Here is a 6,856-nt window from a genome sequence, read left to right on the forward strand (position 1 = left end):
CTTGGCCATGTTAGTAGTTGGATTCTTACTGATTGTATGGGGTGGACAGGTGTCTTTATGCAGCTAACGACCTCAAACAGGTGCATCTAATTTAGGATAATAAATGGAGTGGAGGTGGACATTTTAAAGGCAGACTAACAGGTCTTTGAGGGTCAGAATTCTAGCTGATAGACAGGTGTTCAAATACTTATTTGCAGCTGTATCATACACTGTTATCCCTGAAATTGTTTTAATTTAAACTACTTAGGTACAATAAACATAAACTCCAAAATGTTTGCACAATTACTCCATGTTTTTAGTTTGTTGTACAATTTGCATCATACTTTTCATTCTATTGAATTGTTTAAATTGAATGTACTTAACTTAGCTTATTTTAGTCTGTTGTCAATGCAACGCAATACAAGGAAGATGTTGATTGGCTCTTTGAACTGACGTCAGACATGGATGCAGCGCGCATTTTCATCTGTTCATCTGGACTTTCATCATGCACGTTTGCTGGTGAGTAGGACTTTACATTTTGGTCTGAAACAGCGAATACATTATAAAACATCGATAAATGAGATGTATAACATTTAGCCAGTAAAACTAAATGTAAGTTTAGGCTGTGTTTACATGTTAACGTTCGCCATGGTGTTGTATCGATCAGTCGCAACCGACAATTTTAAATAGTTCTATGTTACGACATGCTCTTTGGGATCGTCACATTTAAAATCTAATGCTTAACCTTTTTTGATCAATAATTCTCATTAAACAAATGAACGAAAATGTCGTCTGTTGTGTAAAACGATATCTTTTTTAGATGGTGTTTTTGCATCTTGGCGGTTTGCCATATTAGAAATGTTCAACATGGCTTAAATTCTTTTATATAAAGCGCAACTTTATCATTAACCTTTTAGAAGTTTTTACATTTCTTTGTGAGTGAAGTATTAAACAACATAGATTAAATTGAACTTCGACTGCCCGCAAGAAATACTAGCCCATGTGTCTTAAAGAAATGCAACCTCGTGCTCATCAGTGTGGTGTTAGCTAGTAGGCCTACATTTCAGTTAATGCTGGTCTAGTATCATGACATGCTAAATAAATAAATAGATAGCTAGATAGTACTTTATTTTGGATATAAATTTGTTGATAACAGATCAAAAGATATAATTTTTTTCTTGTTGTCATGAAAAAATCAATCTAATGTTTTGTTACTCTGCAGATTCAAGTTCAAAGCAAGGCTAATCAAGATGATCTGGAAATGTAAGTATTGCATAGGCTATTTGCTTGTGACAAAAGGGGATACTTGTTAAAACATTACAGACTTAAACATGGGAGATATGAAAGAAGCCAGGCTTTTCCATGCCTATATCAAGAATGTTTATGTAGTTTTAAGTCTTTCAATAGCCTTAAAGGAGTCATAACCTAGTATTACCTTGGATACCTACTGCTGTATTATAGTCTTTCAGGCCCTTCTAAAAAAGAAAAGTGGAAAAAAAATAAACACAGAGCTCCTCAGACCCTTATTTCTGAAGGCATTATTGTCTCGCGAGATCTGATGCGATATTTTGGCTGTCGTGGACGGTCATTTTAATAATGCAAATGAGGGGCGCGTTGATTGGTGGCAGGAAGGAGGGGGATTGACACCGAAGGTAACGCTTTAGCTGCATATCATTCCAAAATGACATCATGGCGCAAGTTATGAATTTACCCGACCTGGCCGCGACCGGCTTCCCGGCCAGTGTATAAGTATGAGGCGCCGTTTAGGGCTTAAATCAAACTTAATTCACGCACACATATATGAAACACGCTTGCATACATACTAAGTAGTCACACATACATGTATATGAACTCTCCACGCACATACTCATATGAGACGCGAGCACACAAACTCGCGCACATAACGTTACTCATATAAGACGCGAGCACACACACACACAAACTAGACGGCGCCTCATATATAAGCGCTAGGCAATCAATATACAATAGCCAAATTCACAGTAGGGGTTCAATCTTCAGCTGGCTGGCAGGAGCCGCCACTGGCATGTCACGTGACCTGTCAGTGGCAGACTGGCAGCTGCCAGTCTGATTCTGGCATTTCACGTGACCCGTCAGTGGCTGGTTGACATACAGTCTGATTCGGGCATGTCACGTGACCTGTCAGTGGCTGGTTGGCGTCTGCCAGTCTGATTCTGGAATTTCACGTGACCTGTCAGTGGCTGGTTGGCGTCTGCCAGTCTGATTCTGGCATTTCACGTGACCCGTCAGTGGCTGGTTGACATACAGTCTGATTCGGGCATGTCACGTGACCTGTCAGTGGCTGGTTGGCGTCTGCCAGTCTGATTCTGGCATTTCACGTGACCTGTCAGTGGCTGGTTGGTGTCTGCCAGTCTGATTCTGGCATTTCACGTGACCCGTCAGTGGCTGGTTGACATACAGTCTGATTCGGGCATGTCACGTGACCTGTCAGTGGCTGGTTGGCGTCTGCCAGTCTGATTCTGGCATTTCACGTGACCTGTCAGTGGCTGGTTGGCGTCTGCCAGTCTGATTCTGGCATTTCACGTGACCTGTCAGTGGCTGGTTGACATACAGTCTGATTCTGGCATTTCACGTGACCTGTCAGTGGCTGGTTGGCGTCTGCCAGTCTGATTCGGGCATTTCACGTGACCTGTCAGTGGCTGGTTGGCGTCTGCCAGTCTGATTCTGGCATTACACGTGACCTGTCAGTGGCTGGTTGGCGTCTGCCAGTCTGATTCTGGCATTTCACGTGACCTGTCAGTGGCTGGTTGGCGTCTGCCAGTCTGATTCTGGCATTTCATGTGACCTGTCAGTGGCTGGTTGGCATACAGTCTGATTCTGGCATTACACGTGACCTGTGAAAATGGTCTTTGCAGCTGCACCCTGTCTGTGTGTGGAATAATACTTAATGTGCTACAAGCAATGGCCTAGTTTCTTGTATTTGTATTTCTAAATAGATTTTGTGTCTTTGTTTTTATTTGTAAATAGTTTTTGCTTCTTGGGTTAAATTTGTAAATAGTCTTTGTAAATTTGAAAAATATTGATACAGTCTGTGCTGTGTGATTTTACAGTTTAAATTGGCTTTCTTTTATTTAATTATTAAAAAGCTTTATTTTATTGAATTAATAAAAAGCATTGCAGTAGCCTATGTTGTCACAGAAAATGCTCAAAGCAATGACAAAGATGCATGTTATTGGGATTAATTCACGTTTTAATAGGCTACTCTGCATCTACATTATTGCACAACTTTTTACACAACGATTAAAATCGTCACAACTCTGCAGTATCCATACAAATCAGATTAATTTCCTTGAGAGGCAGGCAACAGTAACGAGAGTAGCAACCAGTCTGATCACGTCCATTTTAACTGGTTTAATTGGGATAAAATTCTCTAAAACATCACTAATACTAAATTATAGATGCATGAGATTCCATTCATAAAAACAAAACAATGTATTTCCTTACAGCGACAGTGTCAGACAACGCGTTATACACGCAGTTCAGCGGCTGACTGGATTGAACATCCGGTAAAGCGTCAGTAAGCAACCAGTCTGATCACGTCCATTTTAACTGGTTTAATTAGGATAACATTCTCTAAAACATCACTAATACTAAATTATAGATGCATGAGATTCCATTCATAAAAACAAAACAATGTATTTCCTTACAGCGACAGTGTCAGACAACGCGTTATACACGCAGTTCAGCCGCGGCTGACTGGATTGAGCGCCCAGCAAAGCGTCAGTAAGCAACCAGTCTGATCACGTCCATTTTAACTGGTTTAATTGGGATAAAATTCTCTAAAACATAACTAATACTAAATTATAGATGCACGAGATTCCATTCATAAAAACAAAACAATGTATTTCCTTACAGCGACAGTGTCAGACAACGCGTTATACACGCAGTTCAGCCGCGGCTGACTGGATTGAGCGCCCAGCAAAGCGTCAGTAAGCAACCAGTCTGATCACGTCCATTTTAACTGGTTTAATTGGGATAAAATTCTCTAAAACATAACTAATGCTAAATTATAGATGCACGAGATTCCATTCATAAAAACAAAACAATGTATTTCCTTACAGCGAGAGTGTCAGACAACGCGTTATACACGCAGTTCAGCCGCGGCTGACTGGATTGAGCATCCGGTAAAGCGTCAGTAAGAAACCAGTCTGATCACGTCCATTTTAACTGGTTTAATTGGGATAAAATTCTCTAAAACATCACTAATTCTAAATTATAGATGCACGAGATTCCATTCATAAAAAGAAAACAATGTATTTCCTTACAGCGAGAGTGTCAGACAACGCGTTATACACGCAGTTCAGCTGACTGGACTGAGCGTCAGTAAGCAACCAGTCTGAATTCTCTAAAATGCCAATCATGCAAAAGAACATAATCATATAAACAGATGCATAATAAACGAGCTAGAGAGGGAGGAACACAAAACAGATAAACTGGCAAAAATCAATGGTTTCTGAAAAGGCAGACTGCCAGACAATAGCCAACCACTGGCAGGTCACGTGATATATCAGAATCAGACTGGCAGGTGCCAGTCTGCCACTGACGGTCACGTGACATGCCAGTGGCGGCTCCTGCCAGCCAGCTGAAGATTGAACCCCCACTCCGAATTCATGATGATCTCAGTCATTTGTTGTTTGCAAAGTAACGTTAGCAGCCATTCCCCATGTTTACCTCGAAGCTAATACTCCCGCTAGCATACAATAGCCGCATTAGCAGTAGCTGCTGTTTGTTACACACAGAAGAGCAATAAAAACTCAGTCTTACCGTTTCAATTTCAGGCAAGTCTCTGATGGTTGGAATTGCACCTTTTTCCAAACAGAGCTTCGAGGCCAACTTCGCCTGATATTGCCCCAAATTTGTGTATGATTCCTGTGTGAACTGTTTAGCGCAGACTCCTAACGATAAGCCAGTTGAAAGGGTTGTTGGGACAGCGTCATTAAAAATGAATTTCATCCACTGGTCCCTGATAGTTTGGTCCGTTTTTGGTAGAGAAAACACATTTACATGTTGTTTGTGGCAGTCAACCACAGAGCAACTCAGGTGTGTACTCGTTTCTCCATCTTTCTCGACTGAACTGAATATGAGGGGGAGGGGGAGGGGGAGAGGGGCGGGCTTCCCGCGGCATAGGTTTGCGGTGTCCATATATGGGATATCCTGCCCCGTCTTGACGTCAAGAGGGGGCTGAAATCAAAATCTCGTATTTGAGTGCGCGTGCACGCGCGCTGGTTTATTTACCCCGAGGTAAACAAACGCTTCACTTTTAAATATCGGCTTCCCGGCCAGTGTATAATCGTTAGGCAATCATAACATACATTGATTCTCGTGGAAAAGTGAAAATTGCAGGTTATGACTCCTTTAAAATACTTATCCCGTTTTCATACAGCAACTGAAAAACAACAGTCGAAGGGAAAATTTGAAGCTAAGTTTCGCTGTCAACTTTGTGATTTTCTTCAAAAGTCAATAGTCAAAAGTATGATTAATAGAAATTGCCTTCCTTTCATGTTGACAAATGATACAATGTTTTATTTTTCTCTGCAACCACCACACCTCAGACCTCTGATCTCGTTGACATGCGATGCATTGCCATAAGAGGGCTTCCAGTACTTCTTGGTGATGACCCAACTGAGTTCTTCAAAGCATGCTTTGTAAGTATTATTAATGCATGTCATAGGTTTATTATAATATTTTCAGCTGGAAATATGTAAACCGTACTGTGCATTTATGCTAGTAAGAACAATAAAAAAAAACCCACTAAAAACAAAGTTATATTTTACATAAATGTTGAATGAAATGAGTGAGGAGGAAGTTTTAATTTTAAATCATTCAGGAGAAATTTAAATTCATGTCATGACACCTTTGAAACACTAAAATACAATCAAGGTTAATCTCATAACGTTTTATTTTAATCAGTAATTCATGTCATATGCAAAGACTTGTATACAAAAGAAAAACATACTTAATGTTTAAATATAACTGAACTCCTGGATGCACTTGTGTATATAATTCACAAAAAATTATGCTTGCATTCAACTTAACAAAAAAATGTCCAATAAAATTAATATCTAGAAAAAAACTGTACACTGCTAAAATGTATTTTAGTAATCTCCAATCTCTTGTCCAGGCTTCTGATGATGGAGACTCGTACCAACATGTGCCAGTTGGAATCCTCAGCTTAGAAAATGAAGATGTGGCTCTGCAACCCCTGTCCATCCATCTCCACCCATCCTCGGTGGGAATCATCTTAGAGGGGAATGTTGTAATGGACAATTTAGACAACATACCCCAGGCCATGTGTCTTCTTTTTGGTTTAACTTGCGTAAGTTAAACCAAAAAGAAGACACATGGCCTGGGGTATGTTGTCTAAATTGTAGACAACAGACTACCTAGCACCTAGCACTACCTGGTCTAGCACCTAGACTACCCAAAGTGCATGGGCAACACCTTTCTTTTCATTCAGCAAGTTTTGCTAGGTTTAGGAAAGAAGGAGTTTAAGGGCAAGATTCTGGCTGTTACAAACCAGCTTACCATGTAAACAGGTACAGTAAATGCATTTTTCTTCTGGTTCTCTTTCAGAATCGTTAGATAAAAAAACTTTCCCTTTCATTGAACTATGCCTTAGGATTGGACAAATATTCATGTTCCTTATTAATACAGTATAACAACACTGTGCTTGTTAAATATTTGAAAAAGTTTTAAAATAATGTTTTAAAGATTTAAAATTGGGTAATTGGTACTTAATATATTACATTGTTTTTGTCAGTCTTTGAAAACTGATTTTGATAAGTGAATTCAAATAAATTGAGAGTTCAAATAAATGATTGTTATCCTTTGTCCTTAT

The 6,856-nt window shown here is 39.7% G+C and overlaps 1 long non-coding RNA gene across 1 annotated transcript; it reads left to right on the forward strand.

The window, feature by feature from the left end:
• Nucleotides 1-422: 422 nt before the first annotated feature.
• LOC307155903 lies at nucleotides 423-6,548 on the forward strand. Its single transcript, XR_013820611.1, has 4 exons — nucleotides 423-498; nucleotides 1,202-1,242; nucleotides 5,571-5,663; nucleotides 6,140-6,548. It is a non-coding gene; the product is annotated as an uncharacterized lncRNA (long non-coding RNA).
• Nucleotides 6,549-6,856: the final 308 nt, after the last annotated feature.

Source organism: Squalius cephalus, assembly GCF_949319135.1.
Source record: "Squalius cephalus genome assembly, chromosome: 3".
Classification (NCBI taxonomy): Eukaryota; Metazoa; Chordata; class Actinopteri; order Cypriniformes; family Leuciscidae; genus Squalius; species Squalius cephalus.